Below are 19,751 nucleotides of genomic sequence, written 5' to 3' on the forward strand. Positions count from 1 at the left end.
GGGTAACACACACTGATGTCAATTTTTGTCTTCCTCTTTTTCTCCTTTCCCCTTTTCCTTGGTATTCAGCCATAAATACAATTCCAGACCAAGATGATAGATTCTTCTCCACAGCCTGCTCATCTCCACAGACATCAATCACTCCTTCTTCTTAAAATGCTCTTATACTCCGTGCTGTTTGGTTAATTCCTACTCCTCTAAGACTTGATTATTCTTCATCTCCTCTCGAATGCCTTCCTTGACCACCAGTCTTCCATCTGTGCTACTGCTACAACTTGTTAAAATATTTACCCCTCTGCACTGTAACTGCATCAGGCAGAAAGAACATAGTATAGTGGTTATGAGCACAGTCTCTTGGTTTCAGACTGCTCAGGTTTATAATCATCACTGTGCCACTTACTAGCTATGTACCTTGGACAAATTAGTTCTTTCTCTGTTTCTCAGTTTTCTCCTCTGTAAAATGAGGATAATAAGAGTACTTATATTCTGCAGTTTTTGGAGGCTTAAGTGAGTTAATGCATAAAAGCACCTAAAATAGTGAACATATTACCTAGTTAATAATATACAGTGATACAATTTCAGGTTCCCTTTCCGTCTGAAATCTCAAATAAGGAGATACAATTTTGTTGTAACATCAAAGTTGTAATGTCTTAAGATCTCTGTTTTACGTTCCTCTTTCTTAACTATTGCCTCTTCCATCAGTCACCTCCTATCTGAGTATCCTCTCTTTCCTTCAATTGCCTAGTGTAATAATACTCATGTACCTTAGCCTGATGCTTGAAGAATGCTCCAAGAAATAGACTATTCTCATACAAAACGAAAGGACTGGATTTGTTGCTGAAAGGTTAAAAGGCATAATATATGCGAAAATGCTCCAGGTAGAATCTGTCCCAGGAACAGCTTGTGGATTCATTAGAGGAATGTTTATTAAACACCTGCTCTGTTCCTAGCATTATGGTACTGGGTGCTGGGGATTCAGTCCATGGCTTTCCTACTGTTTACTGTCTAATGGGGAATGGAGACAATAACACATACAGTTGTAATACAATGTGAGGAGTTGTATTGGAGGGAGAAAAAAAACCACTATGGTAACGTGCCATGCATATATAAAATTCACTCCAGGAACAGGAGAAGGCTTCCCAAAGGAAATGGCACCCAGACTGAGTCTCAAAGCATGAATGAAAATTGATCAGCCTTGGAAGAGGAGAAGAGTATCCCAGGCTAACAGGAAATCTCAAGACACAGAAGCATGAATCACTAATGTGTTTTGAAGCAATTGCAAGGAGTTCTGAGGGAGTGAGCGGTTAGAAGAGATCAGCATGAGCCAGATTATATCGTGCTTTTATGCTTCTGCTTGGATTTTACTCTGCAGGATTTTACTCTTAAGGGGCTTTTCAAGCATTTCAGGGAGGGAACAAATAGAAGCAGATTTGGGTTTTATACTAGTAGTCGTGTGAAAGATAAGTTGCAAGGGATTAGAGCAGAAACAGAAATCAGTTTGTAAGGTTGTTACAATAACCCCCATAAAAATCTAAGTACTGGAACTAAGGGACATAAGCAAATAAAAAGGTTGATGAAGAGATTAGGAGAGAAAATAAATAAAAGTTCACATCAATTGTCATAGGGTATAATTGTACTATATCCTTCAATGACTCAGTATTAGACTCTTCAGTCCTTCACTAGACTTTCTAGATGCAACGACTGTAATGGTAGGAATTTTGAATATCTCAGAGGCAACCTGTGAGTTATAAGGATTCTGAAAACACCTCAGCCGCACTTCAGTGACACTAGCCTTTCCCATAGAGGTGCAAGCTTGGACTAAAAAACCTAAAGCTACCAATTTTCTTCCTTATTTTCTTCAGCATGTTGTTGCTCTTATTTTTTGATACAAAGCCAGTTTCAGATTACCTTTACTTTTATCTTTATTTTTGCCTTATTTTAGTAAATGATTTAACTTTAATTTATTATCTTACAGACAACTGCCCCTATTTCTTTGCCGGGTGACTGCAAGGCCCCCAACTCCTATCATGACCTGTGTTTCCTACTCTGTCAGTGGTCAGGCTGGTGGAGTTGGGGAGAAGGGATGTTCTCTGCTATGTATACAATAGGGCTGGACTTTGAAGGACAGCTGCTTTGTATTCTCATTCTGAGTGTTAGCCTCTTTTACATGCAGGAACAAATGACTGAGTGCCCCCGGCTCTGAGTGATGGGAAATGTAGATTGAACTCCTAGAGACTACTTCAGTATGCTTTTATATCTCTTTTGTTGGCAATTTTATATCATAGTTATATTAATATATAAATGATGAATTTAGAGAGGAAAGAGGTTGTAAACACCATGTGTTGAGCATTTATTTTAAGATACTATTTCTTTCTTATCCAAAGTGAGATACAAAATGTAATGTATGCAGCTTGGCACATCCATTAAGACTTGTGTGGCCTTTCAGCTCTATATTTCATTTTGAAGGCAGAAGAGGAATGAGAGAGGAAAGCACAGCCTTCTGTAGGGCATCCCCATCATATAGAACTTGGTGTACTCCATGAAGAATGTCATACATGCACTGGCAGGTGCTCATAATGCATGAACCAATTTATCTTGGATAAACCTCTCCAAGCCCAAGGTACAAAGCAGTGAGGGTCAGGACTTGATTGTTCCGCTATTTGATTATTTATTGCAAGTTTGTATGATGTACCAGTAGGAGGAAACACATAGGAGTGTCTTAGATATACTGCAAGGGTATGACCCAGAAATTATTGTTTAGTGAGGTTCAAATGGACTTCTCCTGGGAGAAACTGTGCCATATGTGATTAGACTGATGTCCAAGCCCATAGGAAAAACAGGAAGAGAAAACCCCTTATTCTCCTGGCTGATCCCCAGAGATACCATTCTGAGTTTAGAGGTTTAAGTGCTAGGCCTGAAACCTGGGACACTGGTGTATGTGGACTAAAGTTGACTGCTTTTGGAGTGGGGCAGGCTTCTGTCTTGTTCCTCAAATGCCCACAAATCTAAACTGTCCCTAAATTCGCCGAGTAGGACTAGAGGAGCTGTAAGAAAACATGTAATCATCAGCTGTTATGTGGAGGTTGCACATGAAGAACAGGAATTATGAAATATGTTGGTTTCAACCAAGAGTTTATTTGGGCTTCCCTGGATGTTGTGTTGGTAAAAAGGGAGATTGTGTCCATTAACATACTACCATGAAATTAAGTTGTATTATAGTAGAAATAAGAAATGAGAGGAACCCACTGTCTACCGATGTTGTGCCGACTCCCAAAATAGATATTTGTATTAACTGATTTATCCACGTTTTTGAATACCAATTATGTGCCAGATGCTGCACTGGCACCATGATTATTATGAAGAGCAAAGGCAGTGCCTACCTTCAAAGAATTTACAGTTTAAGGAATATGTGAGTATAACTATTTAATCTAGGAGATTCTGAGACAGGTGTTCACTTTAAATGGAAAAGCTTTTGAAAAATCATAAAGGCGACTGTGTACCTACCACATGCAGCACTGGTAATGTTCAGGAAATGAGTCAAAAGTCAATCTTCTGTTTATCCCAAACCTAATTTTTGATTTTCAACATAAGATGGAAGAAGGATTTCACTACAAAAAGGATAGGGGAAAATAAAGAGATAAATCAATTTATTAAACTTCTAAAATATCAACCTAAATCAATGCACAGTGCAGAGATTTGAGGAGAGAATAGAGACTCAAACAGCTTCTCTGTACTTTCCCCTACGTCAACCAAGAGTTAGCCTAAGTATGATGATATCAGAAATATCAGTTATTACTGACATAAAGATACAGACTCTCCACCAGAAAAAAAATATATTTTCATAGAAGAAAACCTTAAAACACAGAGAGATTAATTACCACTGAATAAACTATAGAATGAATAAAGGAAGAAAAGATACCTGTAAGTCAGTTTTTAAAAATAACAATAATTACTGCCACCACAATAATAATAATAAATGTCCAAATAGGGAGAATAAGACAAAATTTGCACCACTGAAAGGGCAATAAGACTCCATGGCTTTTATTTCAGCCGCCACACAGGGTAGTAGACCAGGGAAATCTGAGGGAGGTGGTTGTCAGGTGCCGTGCAATTCCACACGGTTCCGTGAGGTTCACCAACCTCTGCTGAAAATGTACCACATGGCTGGCAACTGACCATAGGCAGTAGGTGGTACAAAGATGAATGAGTCACTATCTGTATCTTGAAGACATAAGAAAAACAACACTCAGTCTCATGGGGAAGCAGACAGGTTCCCAGCTACAACAGTAAAGGTCAGGCTGTGATAAGTGCTAGAATCAAGACAGAAAGCCCCAAAATCTAACAGATTTGGAGAGAAAAGAGAGAGCAGTCTTTCTCGATGATTAGAAATACTTCACAGAAGGGGGTGAAAAACAGTGTTGAGTTCCAGAAAGAGAGGAAAGGCATCAAAGGAATGGCACAGTGTAGGAAAGCACAAGGGATATTCAGAAAGTTCTATGTAGTTGGTTAGGGGCAGAGGCAGAGCTGACTTACATACTGGATAACTTATTTACCAAATCAAAGATTTGGAACTAAAATCTACTAGCAAGTGGCAGTTAGTGAATCAGAGGCGGGCATATTGAGCCTAAGAAAAGAGAAACACCCGTAATACCTGTAGCGGGTTGAATGCTGGCCTCCCAAAAGATATGCCACACGTCCTAATTCCCAGAACTTGTAAAAGTTAGCTTATTTGGAAAAAGAATCTTTGCATATATAATAGTTAAGATCTTGAGATGAAAAGATCATCTAGGATTATTCAGCTGGGTCCAAAATCCAGTAACAAGTGCCCTTACAAAGAAAGCAGAGGGAGATTTGAGACAGACACAGAGGCGAAGGAGTTGGGAAGATGAAGGCAGAGACTGAAGTAATGTGACTACAAGTCAAGGAACACCAAGGCATGCCAACAGCTAGCAGAAGCTGGAAGAGGCAAGGAATGAATTCTCTTCTAGAGACTTCAGAAGGGGGTGTGACTCCCACTGACACCTTAATTTTGGGCTTCTGGTCTCCAGAACTGGAAGAAAATAATTTTGTGTAGTTTTAAGTCACCAAAGTTATGGGAATTTGTTACAGCAGCCCTGGAAAAGCAACATAGCACCTCAAAACTAATCATCATAAGTGAGATAGTAATGACTAACATAGATATAATGCCTTTCGATTTACAAATCTTTGTACATATAATTTTATTTTATTCTCATGACAAAACAATGAGGTAGCTATTATGGTTTCTTTTTCCACTTATTGTTGAGGAACCTCGGCTTCAAATAAATAAAATCACCTTCTTAAGTTAATTCAAACTTCTCTCTCTAACTCTAACTCCCTGTTTTCACTACGAACCCAACCTTCTTTGGTAATGAATCAGTCCTCACAGCTAGCACTTTTCCCACCCATACATGGTTGACAGCTTTAAATGGCATTCAAGAGTCTTTTGCAGGCCCAGCCTGGGGAATAAACCAGAGGAGGAGGGAAAAAGAGGGAACCAAAAGGGATCACATTTAGGGTATTCTAAATAAGGATAAAAACAGCCCTTTTCCAATTATCCTGGGTTTCAGCTACTGACTCTTGTAATATTGGGTAAGATTTCAAACTCCTTGAATCTCAGTTTTCTTTTCTGTAAAATGAGCATAAAAATTCTTGCCTCGATTGGTTTAAAGATGAGATGAGTGATATGGTTTGGCTGTGTTCCCATCCAAAACTCATCTTGAATTGTAACTCCCACAATTCCCATGTGTTGTGGGAGGAACACAGTGGGGGTGATTGAATTATGAGGGTGGATCTTTCCTGCATTGTTTCTGTGATAGTGAATGAGTCTCATGAGATCTGATGGTTTTAAAAACTGGAGTTTCCCTGCACACATTATCTCTTTGCCTGCCTGCCATAATGTAAGATCTTGCTCCTCTTTGCCTTCTACCATGATTCTGAGGCCTCCCCAGTCACATGGAACTGTGAGATCAATTAAATCTCTTTATTTTGTAAATTGCCCAGTCTCTATGTCTTTATCAGCAGTATGTCTTTATCAGTAGTGTGAAAACAGACTGATATAGTAAATTGGTACCAGTAGGGTTGCTGAAAAGATACCTGAAAATGTGGAAGTGACTTTGCAACTGGGTAATAGGCAGAGAGGTTGGAACAGTTTGGAGGGCTCCGAAGAAGACAGAAAATGTGGAATAGTGTGGAACTTCCTAGAGATTTTTTAAATGGCTTTGAGAAAAACGCTGATAGTGATATGAACAATAAGGTCCAGACTGAGGTAGTCTCAGATGGAGATGAGGAACTTTTTGGGAACTGGAGCAAAGGTGACTCTTGTTATGTTTTAGCAAACAGACTGGCTGCATTTTTCCCCTGCCCTAGAGACTTGTGGAACTTTGTACTTGAGGAATACGATGTAGGGTATCTGGTGGAAGAAATTTCTAAGCAGCAAAGCATTCAAGATGTGACTTGAGTGCTGTTAAAGGCATTCAGTTTTATAAGGGAAGCAGAGTACAAAAGTTCAGAAAAGTTGCAACCTGACAATCTGATAGAAAAGAAAATCCCATTTTCTGAGGACAAATTCAAGCTGGCTGCAGAAATTTGTGTAAGTAATGAGGAGTGAATGTTAATCCCCAAGACAATGGGGAAAATGTCTCCAAAGCATCTCAGAGGTCTTCATAGCAGCTCCTCTCATCACAGGCCTGGAGGCCTCAGAGGAAAACGGTTTCCTGGATTGGGACCAGGGTCCCTGTGCTGTGTGCAACCTAGGGACTTGATGCCCTGTGTCTCAGCTGCTCCAGTTGTGACTTAAAAGGACTAACATAGAGCTCAGGCTGTGGATTCAGAGGGTACAAGCTCCAAGCCTTGGCAGCTTCCACACGGTGGAAAGAATTGGGGTTTGTGAACCTCTGCCTAGATTTCAGAAGATGTATGGAAACACCTGGATGCCCAGGCAGAAGTTTGCTGCAGGGGTGGGGCCTTCATGGAGAACTTTCTGCAGTGCAGAAGGGAAATGTGGGGTCAGAGCACCCACACAGTGTCCCTACTGGGGCACTGCCTAGTGGAGCTATAAGAAGATGACTACCATCCTGCAGACCCCAGAATAATAACTCCACTGACAGCCTGCACCACACACCTGGAAAAGTCTGACACTCAACGCCAGCCCATGAAAGCAGCTGGGAGGGAGGCTGTACCCTGCAGAGCCACAGGGGCAAAACTGCCCAAGTCTGTGGGAACCTACCTCTTGCATCACGGTGACCTGAATGTGAGACATGGAGTCAAAGGATATCACTTTGGAGCTTTAAGATTTGACTGCCCTGCTGGATTTTGGACTTGTATGGGGCCTGTAACCTCTTTGTTTTGGTCAATTTCTTTCATTTGGAGTGGCTGTATCTACCCAATGCCTGTACCCTCATTGTATCTAGGAAGCAACTAACTTGCTTTTGATTTTACAGGCTCATAGGCTCATTGTCTCAGATGAGACGTTGGACTGTGGACTTTTCAGTTAATGCTGAAATGAGTTAAGACTTTGGGAGACTGTTGGGAAGGCATGATTGGTTTTGAAACGTGAGAACATGAGATTTGGGAGGGGCCAGGAATGGAATGATATGGTTTGACTCTGTCCCCACTCAAATCTCATCTTGAATTGTTAACTCCCACAATTCCCACATGTCATGGGAAGAACCCAGTGGGAGGTGATTGAATTATGGGGGCGGCTCTTTCCTGTGCTGTTCTCATGATAGTGAATGAATCTCATGAGGTCTGATGGGTTTAAAAATAGCAGTTCCCTGTACAAGCTCTCTCTTTGCCTGCCACCGTCGATGTAAGATGTCACTTGCTCTTCCTTGCCTTCCATCATGATTCTGAGGCCTCTGCAGCCATGTGGAACTGTGAGTCCCATTAAGCCTCTTTCTTTTGTAAATTTCCCAGTCTCAGTTATGTGTTTATTAGCAGCGTGAAAGCAGACTAATATAATGAGCTATGTATTTTTTCAAAACTTTGAAAACTGCAAGGACAATGAAAAATGTGAGTTATAGTTATAAGAGTAAAGGGAAATGGTGCAGTAGAGTGGTACAGATGTAACAGCATATTAGTATCACCTGGGAACTTTAAAAAGTCATAGATGCCTACGTTCTACCACAGAATTATTAAATCAGAATCTCTAGGAGTAGGCCTCAAGTATCATTATTTTTAAAAAGCATCCCAAATCCGTCATATAACTGCAGCCAATTTTTGAGAACTCCTGCAGGAGTGGGAAAAAATGAACTCTGGCATCAATTGATCTAGGCATAAATTCCATATAGTAACTTTATAATTTGCACTTTGTATATTGCGTGAGCTTGCGCAAATTACTTTAAAATAGGAATAATAATACTTGACTCATAATGCTGTTGTAAGGATTGAATTAAATGCGCATAAAGTGGGATAGTAAGTTCAAACTAGTTTGGTTTTCCCCATTCTGTTCACATCTATAAAGCCATTGGAAAGACAAAAGGAAAGAAGGGAGAGGGAGGGAGTTAGCATTTGACACATACATGCATTTCCACAAATTGGCTCCAAATTGCATTTTCTTAATTTGAGGTAAGTTCATTTACAAATGTAGCTTTTGCATTATGAATACAGATGTTAACAAATGCAGTCATCATCATGTAGAACTAGTTTCTCATAAACTTAATAGGTTCCCAGGGGTTACATAATTCAGATTAACTGTAAAACCAAGTGTTTCCCCATTAATAAATGCCCCAGGGAAGTGCCAAGTGTTTCCTGTCTTAGCAAGTTGTATTAGATTAGAGTCACAAGACATCAGTTCACTAAATGTGAGGTGCCTGTAATGACCAAATGTCACTCACCAATGGTAAAAAAGTCCAAATATTGGTAACAATATGGTAACAGTTTTTGCTGTTGTTTCTGTTTTAGCTATGGAAAATCATCTCTACCTTGCAAGGCATTTCAGGGTCCAAACTAGCATTTTCATCTTCATTCGTTAGTCTGAAATGGGTTGGGTTACAGGATGAAGGGCATACACTAGCTTATGAAACATCTTCAGAACATAAGAGATAAGGGAATAATGGGAATTAGAAGGACAGTGGCGTCGGCTGGTGGCTGTTAGTGTCATAGGTAACAGAGAAAAAAATGGACAAGATCTACTATCAATCAGGACATGATGTGAAAGCCAGAAGCCTTCAAAGAACCATTTGCCATTCAAAAAGCAGCTCTCGGTATGCTACTGGATCCAGTAGAAATCGAGCCTGCTCATGGCACATCAAGTAATTGTGTGACTGGGCTGCTCATCATGAGCTCTTTATTGTCAGATCTTCCAAGTCAGTAGTTTGGGCAGGCACATCAGTAACACATCATACAATGAATGGTACATTTGCGATCAGGCATGAGCATGTCCAGTGGGAACAACTAAGTTACACAAATTGGCAGCTATGTCCCACATATACTTAACTTGTTAAACCAATGTGTCTCCCTCAGGTCACACCTGAGACCTCACAGAGAGTTCCCATAACCAGTTATCAGAAGATGAAAAACCCAGGTCCGTTTCAGAGATGGGTGGCTCAATATTTCATATGAGCTGAAAGTGGACTGCTTGTGCAACACAGCTCTACCCAGGGTGGCCAGGAAAGAAAGTAGTGAGGGGAAATTCTCACTACTGTGGGCAGGGCTTCAAGAAGTACATCCATCAGGTCATCAGCTTGTGTAGACAGTGTGAGTGGAGCAGGTTCACTGTTGATTCTCTGACCATATCATCTCTCTCTTCAGTTCCTGCAAGACAGACTTTCAGTGGTCGGTGCTTGCATTCCTTTCCTTCTCTGACTAATGATACCCGCTTTGTCTGCTTGTGCAATAGGCTGGAAGTGTTGGAAATGAGTACCTCCCAGGGTGTGGAATATGGAGAGGCAAGGTGGGGTGCCCCTGAGGGGAGGAGTATTTTATAACAAAGACTGTAGATAATTCCCAGCATATCATGATGATAAACATCGGAATGATTTTTGGTCAATGTTTCTGCTCTTTTAAAATCATCTACACAATCCCATTATTGCCAGAACCTGAGACAGAGATTTCCCAGTGCTCTAATCTGGATGCCACTGCTCTTAGGAGCAGCTCTCAGCCAATGACTGACCCACCAGGACAGGAGTCGGTGTACCGATAGCCCAGCTCCTTCTCCCCTGGAGCAGGATAACTCTGATGCTTGCGTCTGTACTGGCTCTCAGAGTTTCCTTGGTAGGATTGAGCTCCAGGTACACTAAGTGATAACTGACTCAATAGTGCACCCATTATTGGCTACTTTCCCTTCCTGCTTCACTTCCCCACTCCCCTGTTGGACTTTCCTCCACCACTTAAGTAACCTATTTGTATTCAGATCCTTGTCTCAAGATCTGCTTCTATGTGAATCCAATTAAGTCAGGTATCTATAAGAATAGTAAATGCACATGTCTTTTGCCCCAAGATTTCCACTTCCAGGAATTTATCCTAAAGTCGTACTCACAAATGCTCCCAAAGGCATGATCTTTATAATAATAGTAGTAAACATCATTAAGTCCTTACTATATACTAGGCATTAAAGCTTTTTTTCATGTCATATCTCACTTAATACTCAGAAAGCCCTATGCAATTACAATTACATATCCATTTTTACATAAGAGAAAAGTGAAGCATATAGAGGTTGACCAACTTAAGAGTATAGGAGCTAGTAGTGCAGAGCTAGGATTCAAAACCTGGAAATTTGCTTTCAAGGCCCATCGACTCACTCTCTGTATAAGCATGCACATGAGGATGCTTATTTCTGCATTGTTTATTACAGCTGGAAACAATCCAAATATCAATAGAAGAATGGTTACATAAATTATGGACGTCATATAATAAAATATTTAGAGCTACTATAAATAAAGCTTATATACTAATAGAGAAAGAAGTTCAAGATATTAAGTGAAAAATGCAAGGTGCAGAACACCAAATTATACAGGCTTCCAATCTTGCAAAGCCCAAAGAGCTATGTGTAGGTGTATATTTCTGCGTGTGTTAACCATCACAGGTAATGGTTGTTCCCTTAGGAGAAGCCTGTGCGGTGAGCATGAGAGGGAGACATACTTTACACTGAAAGCCATTTTTTATTGTTTTAGTATAAGTATATATTACTCTTCAAAAGGCCCTATGAAAAATACTGTGTAATCAAGCTATATGTGAATATATATGGAAGGAGTAATTCATTCTTCCTGGAAGAGTCTCCCAAGGCCCCATAAAAGGACATACTGCGTGAGTAAATGCAGAAGATCTCTCCCAGCAACAGTATTTTTGAAGCTCCGTAAGTGTGAGAGTTCACAAGATATTGGGTAACTGTACAGTTTGTTGTGTAGAGTTGGCAGGAAACGAGGCTAGGAAGGTTGAGATAAGATAATTTGTAGATGCATTAACTCACAAGTGAACTGAAATACTCAGGCCTGTCAACAGTTACTTGACAAAAATATTTTTCTGTGGAGTCTTTATAATATCTTTGAAGACCACATGTGCCACACGGGATATTACAAGAAAGGAAAAGAAAAATATTTCAAGGCTTCCTATAAAGAGCGTTAGCTTTCTTCACTCTCACTCACTTCAGAGGGTTAAGAATCAGAAAGAACTGATTTGAAATGCTTACTTAATCACTTACCCACTATGGGTTCAATGTATTCATCTGTAAAACACATATTATAAGAATACAACCTTCATAGAATTAATGTAAGGATCAATTGAGATCATTCATGCAAAGCAGTTACTATAATACATTGCTTGGGATTAGCAGGCACTCAGTAATCATTACATGTTACTATTGCTAATAAGTGCTGACAAATAGCAACTGCAACATGATCACAACCTTACTGATATCGTAAGGAACTGAAAACGGTGAACAGAAAGTACTTCTCTAGGAAAATGAAGGTCTACAGTTTGAATCCAAAGAAAACCCCACATTCAAAATGATCTCATTGGCTTTCTCTGAAGCAAAACCCTAAGTGACATCCAGGTTCTGCCTAAAGCCACAAGGCTGCCTGACAGCTGTGGAATCTGTCAACCTCAACATATGTGCCATAATCTCTGGTCCACCGATTACACTCAGGTTGGTGAACCATGGCTGATGGTGTTTGTGACTTCATTTTTTATTTTATTTTATTTTTCTCGAAATGTAGTCTCACTCTGTCAGTCATCCAGGCTGGAGTGCAGTGGCATAATTATGGCTAACTGCAGCCTCAAACATCTGGGCTCAAGTGATTCTCTCACCTCAGTCTCCCAAGTGACTGAGAGTACAGGTATGAGCCACTGACTGTAGCTTAGAATGAATACCTTAAAAAATTCAGAATATTAATTTTGCCTACAGAAATACAATGATCTAAAAACTGTTCAACCTAACTTTATGTTAAAAATTTATCTCAACCATCGTTTCTGCTGAAGATGCTTGCAGAGAGGCAACATTTACAAAACAGAAGAAACAAATTAAGCAAGCAATGGTTAGAAAAAATGTCAATGAGCAACGTTCTGGTTGTAAAAATCTAATTAACCAGCCGGGGCCGTGGCTTACGCCTGTAATCCCAGCACTTTGGGAGGCCGAGGCAGGTGGATCACGAGGTCAGGAGTTTGAGACCAGCCTGATCAACACGGTGAAACCCCGTCTCTACTAAAAAATATAAAAATTATCCAGGCATGGTGGCACACCTGTAATTCCAGCTACTCAGGAGGCTGAGGGAGGAGAATCGCTTGAACCCGGGAGGCAGAAGTTGCAGTAAGCTGAGATTGCGCCACTGCACTCCAGCCTGAGTGACAGTGCGAGATTCCATCTAAAAAAAAAAAAACAAAACAAACAAACAAACAAAAAAAAAACTCTAGTTAACCATAACAAACGCCACACATGCACATGAATGATGTTATGGGTGTCAAATTTATCATCCTAGACTGAGAGCCAAAAGTGCTTAATCTGAACAAAGTATCACACTGGTAGAACTGGAGAGAGACAAGCAAACAAACTGGATTAGAGACCCTTTTCTTCAATGACAAAAGTCATTGTCACACTTTTTTTGTACTCAGTCATACTAATGCATGAAATTTCTCCCCCCACAGTTACAGTGACATTTTTGTTTTCCAAACCAAAAACTGGAGCACATGTTTTGATAAGATCAAATATTCTTATGGGAACAACAGAACACATTGTCTTAAAGAAATATTTTCTCCCCAAATTCTAGAAATCTGGCAGTACCCAGGTGACAGTTATAGATAGGTTTTTTTGTCTCTTCATACAGATCTTGTCCCTCTAAAAACGGCAAGTGTTAAACTTTAAATTCAAAGTACTCAGCAAGTGTGAGTTCTCTGAAGATAGGGAAAAAAGTGGGAGAAGACAAAAAAATGTAGGATGGCAGAAACTGATGACATTTTTTTAAGAGGAGGGAAACTAGGAAGATAGGAATTTACAAAATGAAGGTTTTTAGCCAATTCTATTAAAAGTTTAGACAAAGTTAGATTTCATGAGGTTGAAAAACAGAGGAAATCGTGTTACAACGTAACTAGAAATAAAAATTTTATTTGTTTGTTTTGAACTCCACAACGAACAAAAAGGCCCCAGATGATAAATGTTTATAATCATTTTTCACTTTCAGCACATTGCTTTAATCTTTCATTTAAAAATTCAGGGAGAAAAAGAGATCCACATTTTGTTGCAGACCTATAAAATTTTTTAGTACTTTCATGATCCCAAGTATTCACCATCATGATCAAAGAAAAAAATCACTCCCCAGAAAATAGCTGACAATGACATCAAAAATTACTCTTGTGTTTCATTGAGATCTAAGTATTTTGTGCTGACTCATAGATATGTTGGTGAACCTGCATGGCCATGGATCAAAGAACTTGAAGTTACAGTAACTGGGTGTTCTTAAGTAGATAACATCATTACAAAATGTTACAAAATTATACTAAATTTTCCCATCTTCTCAAAGTCCACACAGCTTTGAACTCTGATTGCAGGATCTAGGATACCATTCATTTTCTCCTCAATCTAAAGCCTAACTCTTCCCATCTTACATACGAAAAAAAAAAAAAAAATAGAGAATGTTTCTGGTCTATGATCTTTGAAAAAAACTGTAACATAATCAACAGCTAATTTATTGAACTGGTTCAAGTGAAATTTCATATATGTTTATATTTGTTGTGGGTCAGTTCAGTGGGATGATAACAGAAGTGATGAGTTCAATGTACAGTTTATGTTAAATTAAAGCATTTGTTTTTCATTGCTTTTCTTTCTTTCCCACTGACTATCATATACACATAACAGAAGGAGTTGGAACCACTATTTTAAATCTCAGAATGAATGGTACATGTAGAGACTTTTGAAAAAGGCTACATCCTCAACATCATGGGACCAACATATAAGTCCTGTACTACTTACACTCAGTCTGGAACATGCAAAAATCCTTCTATTGTGTCATGTTTTTCTTTTTATCTTCTAGCCTCTATAGATTTATGTTCCAGCATCTTTGTTGAAGATACGATCTTTCACCATCAAATTGCTTTGGCACTTTTATTGAAAATCAGTTGACCATATAAGTGTGAGACTATTTCTTAATTCCTATTCAGTTTCATTGATCTGTATGTCTATCTTTATATCAGTATTATAATACTTTTTATTTAACTTTAGTGTTATAATAAATTTTGGAGTGAAGTAGTATAAGTCCTTTAATTTGACTTCTTTTTCGAAAAATAGTTTTGACTAATCTACCTTTTTGACATTTTCTTATGAATTTTATAATCAGCTTATAGAAAACATCTGCTGGGATTTTGTTTGGAATTGCCTTGAATTATACATAAGTTTTGAGAGGGTTTCCATCTTAGCAATATTTAATTTTTCATTTTGTGAACACAGTATATGTCTCCACTTATTTAGGCCTCCTTTAAATTTTTCTCAGCAATGTAGCTTTCAGTGTACCTTTTTTTGGTGAATCTTTTATGAAATTTATTCCTATTAATATTTCATATTGTTGATGCTATTATAAATGGTATTGTCTTCTACATCTAAATTTTTAGTGGCTCATTGCTAGCATACAGAAATGAAATTGATTTGTAAATTTTAACCATGTATTCTACAGCCTTGCTACATTCACTGGTTAGTTGTAGCAGCTTTTTTTTTTTTTTTTCTTTTTTATTTTTTTGAGACAGGGTCTCACTCTGTGGCCCAGGCTGGAGCGCAGTGGCGCGATCTCGGCTCACTGCAAGCTCTGCCTCCCGGGTTCACGCCATTCTCCTGCCTCAGCCTCCCGAATAGCTGGGACTACAGGCGCCCGCCACCAAGCCTGGGTAATTTTTTGTATTTTTAGTAGAGACGGGGTTTCACCCTGTTAGCCAGGATGGTCTTGATCTCCTGACCTTGTGATCCACCCACCTCAGTCTCCCAAAGTGCTGGGATTACAGGCGTGAGACACTGTGCCTGGCCAGTTCTAGCAGCTTTTTAATAATTCTTGAGGACTTTTTACATAGATGATGAAGTTGTCTGTAAATAGAAAGTTTCATTTTTAAAAGCCCGATCTGTATTCCTTTTATTTCTTATTCTTGCCTTATTATCCTGACTGGAATCTCCAGTAAACATGAACTGAAGGAGACAGCTTTGCCTCATTCTCAGTCTTGAGAAGAACACATTCAGTTTTTTACCACTGTGTATGATATTAAGCCACAGAATATTATTCATGCCTTTTATTAGGAAAAGGAAGTTCCCTTTAATTCCCAGTTTGCTGAAAGATTTTATCGGGAATAAATATAGATTTTTTTCAGATGTTTTTTCTTCATGTAATTCAAAAATTATGTGGTTTTTCTTCTTGAGTCTCTTAATATGATGAAGTACCTTGATTTTTGAATGTTAAACAACCTTGTTTTTCTGGGATAACTCCACTTAGTCATGATTTGTTATGCTTTATATATATTATTGGATTTGGTTAACTAATTTAACAAAAATGTTTGGGTCTTTGTTCATGAAAGATAATGTTATGTAGTTTGCCCTCTTGTAATGTCTTTTTTGAGTTTTGGTATCAGAGTAATGCCAGCTTTATAGAATGAGTTGAAAAGTATTCTATGGTCTTAGGCTGCGTCTGGCTCCCGCTCTCACAGCCATTGCAGTACATTGAGCTCCATAGAGACAGCGCCGGGGCAAGTGAGAGCCGGACGGGCACTGGGCGACTCTGTGCCTCGCTGAGGAAAAATAACTAAACATGGGCAAAGGAGATCCTAAGAAGCCGAGAGGCAAAATGTCATCATATGCATTTTTTGTGCAAACTTGTCGGGAGGAGCATAAGAAGAAGCACCCAGATGCTTCAGTCAACTTCTCAGAGTTTTCTAAGAAGTGCTCAGAGAGGTGGAAGACCATGTCTGCTAAAGAGAAAGGAAAATTTGAAGATATGGCAAAGGCGGACAAGGCCCGTTACGAAAGAGAAATGAAAACCTATATCCCTCCCAAAGGGGAGACAAAAAAGAAGTTCAAGGATCCCAATGCACCCAAGAGGCCTCCTTCGGCCTTCTTCCTGTTCTGCTCTGAGTATCGCCCAAAAATCAAAGGAGAACATCCTGGCCTGTCCATTGGTGATGTTGCGAAGAGATGTGGAATAACACTGCTGCAGATGACAAGCAGCCTTATGAAAAGAAGGCTGCGAAGCTGAAGGAAAAATACGAAAAGGATATTGCTGCATATCGAGCTAAAGGAAAGCCTGATGCAGCAAAAAAGGGAGTTGTCAAGGCTGAAAAAAGCAAGAAAAAGAAGGAAGAGGAGGAAGATGAGGAAGATGAAGAGGATGAGGAGGAGGAGGAAGATGAAGAAGATGAAGATGAAGAAGAAGATGATGATGATGAATAAGTTGGTTCTAGCGCAGTTTTTTTTTCTTGTCTATAAAGCATTTAACCCCCCTGTACACAACTCACTCCTTTTAAAGAAAAAAATTGAAATGTAAGGCTGTGTAAGATTTGTTTTTAAACTGTACAGTGTCTTTTTTTGTATAGTTAACACACTACCGAATGTGTCTTTAGATAGCCCTGTCCTGGTGGTATTTTCAATAGCCACTAACCTTGCCTGGTACAGTATGGGGGTTGTAAATTGGCATGGAAATTTAAAGCAGGTTCTTGTTGGTGCACAGCACAAATTAGTTATATATGGGGATGGTAGTTTTTTCATCTTCAGTTGTCTCTGATGCAGCTTATACGAAATAATTGTTGTTCTGTTAACTGAATACCACTCTGTAATTGCAAAAAAAAAAAACAGTTGCAGCTGTTTTGTTGACATTCTGAATGCTTCTAAGTAAATACAATTTTTTTTATTAAAAAAAAAAAAAGTATTCTATGGTCTTCAATATTTTGTTTACTTGACTGATAGTTTGGCCTTTCTTATAGCATATATAAGTATATATAATATATATATAGTACATATACATAATATCTGTATTCTAATATTATGTGTGGGTGAGGGAAATGGATGAATGTGGCTGTGAGGAAATGAGAACAGTACATCTATTTGGGGATGAATCATCTGAAGGATGAGTTGTATTTGATGAATATTCGGAGTTAATGGAAGCCATTGTGCCTCCGTTACCTATAAACTGCAGTTGATATCTAGTCATGAAATTGCTAGGATTTGGTTGCGATAACATGTGTAAATCATTTGACACATTTCTGGAACAGAGTTGGATCTCAGTAAATGGTTGTCATATTTTCTTATAATTGTCAACCTCATTCCTGCCATCAATGACATCATCATAACTATTTTCATAATTTCTACCATTTAATAATAAAAATAAGAGCATTTCAAAAACAAATTTATAGCTGTTTGTCATTTAAAAATGTCACATCTCAGGCCCCTTACTCTTCTCATAAAACTTGTCACAGGACTCCCAAGGCTGGGATTCTACAAAAGAGCAGTCTGTGATTATATCTCTGATAGGATTTGATGGGCCTCCTGATCCAAATTATCTACTTAACTGAGGTGCAATACCTGGAGAGTCAATCATCTTCTGCTTCAGCTGAGACTGTTTTTAAGTTAGTGAATATATTTAATAATAGCTTCCTAAGCATTAGTTAACTGGGATGATTTATATCAAGTAGATGGAACTTGAAGAAAATGAGAGAGGTGGCTCTGAGGAGTAAAGTAAGGTAATGATCACAGTGAACACTGAAAATGAATGCAATTGAATAATACTGGAATCAAGATTAGGAGACCTGTGTTTAAGGCATAGTTTAGACATTTATTAGCTGTGTTCAGTCATTCAGTCAAAAATTTATTAAGCACCAAATATATGCCGGGAACCTATGCTAGGTGCAAGTGGTAAACAGGACACATACGGTTCCTGGGACTTACTGACCTTGCTTTAACCTCTTTGGGACTTCTGTTTTTTCTATCTAACTCATAAACTTGGCATGAGAAGCGTTTACATAACAGTACATTGTAATCTGCTTCATTAGAAAAAAAAATCAAGAACTACATAGATTATTTCCATGGGTATGTGAGCTTCAAACTTAGATTTTTTAAATTTCATTTTCTGTTACAATCAATGTCCCCCTCTGTAGGCTATGAATTCTGAGGAGAGTTGTCTTATATATCTGTTTCATGGAATGTGTTAAATTATCTGTGCCTATTGAATAAACGAATGAATGAACACATTAATGCGTGGAGAGTTTGGAAAGGAAAGAGACTGGCTAAGAATCACAAAGACCTTAAAAGAGATCATGAAAATGATGATGATAAAACAACTGAAAAAGAAGAGACGAGGATGCAAACAAAGCACACTGGTTAAGGTCACTGAATTTGAAGTCAGATTGCTATCTATTTAGATAGTTTGGAGAGCCTGATTGTCTTCTGCCAATTGGGTAACAATCTTAAAGTCACAATAAACTTTACTTGACAGTGGAGGAATTCCCAAATGTGTTAGCAGTCATTAAGTGTCTCAAATATAACTGTCCATTTAACCAATTTCAACCAAAATTTAAAGCTATCTCAAAACCATTTATTGAATAGGGAGTCCTTTCCCCACTGCTTGTCTTTGTTGGTCTTGTCAGAGATTAGGTGATTGTAGATGCGCAGCTTTTTTTTTTCTGAGTTTTCTGTTTCATTGGTCTATGTGTATGTTTCTCAGAATTGGCCTTGGCAAAAAAATTTTGGCTAAGTCCCCAGAAGCAATTGCAACGAAAACAAAAACTGAGAAGTGAGACCTAATTAAACTAGTTTCTGCACAGCAAAACAGACTATCAACTGAGGAAACAGACAACTACAAAATGGGAGAAAATATGTGCAAACTGTGCATCTAACTAAGGTCTAATATTCAGAATCTGTAAGGAACTTAAATCAACAAGCAAAAAACGAATAACCCAATTAAAAACAAATGGATAAAGACCATGAACAGATCTTCTCAAAAGAAGACATACAAGCAACCAACAAACATATGAAAAAATCCTTACCACCACTAATCATCAGATAAATGTAAATCAAAACCACAATGAGATACCATCTCACACCATTCAGAATGGCTATTAAAAAGTCAAAAAACAACAGTTGCTCCTGAGACTGCAGAGAAAAGGGGAACAATTATACAATGTGAGTGGGAATGTAAATTAGTTCAACTACCATGGAAAGCAGTTGAGAGATTTCTCAAAGAACTTTAAACAGAGCTACAATTCGACCCAGTAATCCCATTACTGGGTATATACTCAAAGGAAAATAAATCATTCTACCAAAAAGACATACACTCATATGT

At 38.6% G+C, this 19,751-nt stretch overlaps 1 protein-coding gene and 1 pseudogene across 2 annotated transcripts in view; one reads left to right on the forward strand and one right to left on the reverse strand.

The window, feature by feature from the left end:
• Positions 1-19,751, reverse strand: part of PTGER3 (prostaglandin E receptor 3) — a 201,457-nt gene that overhangs the window by 46,883 nt on the left and 134,823 nt on the right. The window lies entirely within an intron of this gene.
• Positions 16,088-17,266, forward strand: LOC101026485 (annotated as a pseudogene). The gene has a single exon (XR_649392.4). The product of XR_649392.4 is annotated as a high mobility group protein B1 pseudogene (transcript).

The sequence above is a fragment of the Papio anubis genome, chromosome 1 (assembly GCF_008728515.1).
Source record: "Papio anubis isolate 15944 chromosome 1, Panubis1.0, whole genome shotgun sequence".
In the NCBI taxonomy this organism is placed as follows: Eukaryota; Metazoa; Chordata; class Mammalia; order Primates; family Cercopithecidae; genus Papio; species Papio anubis.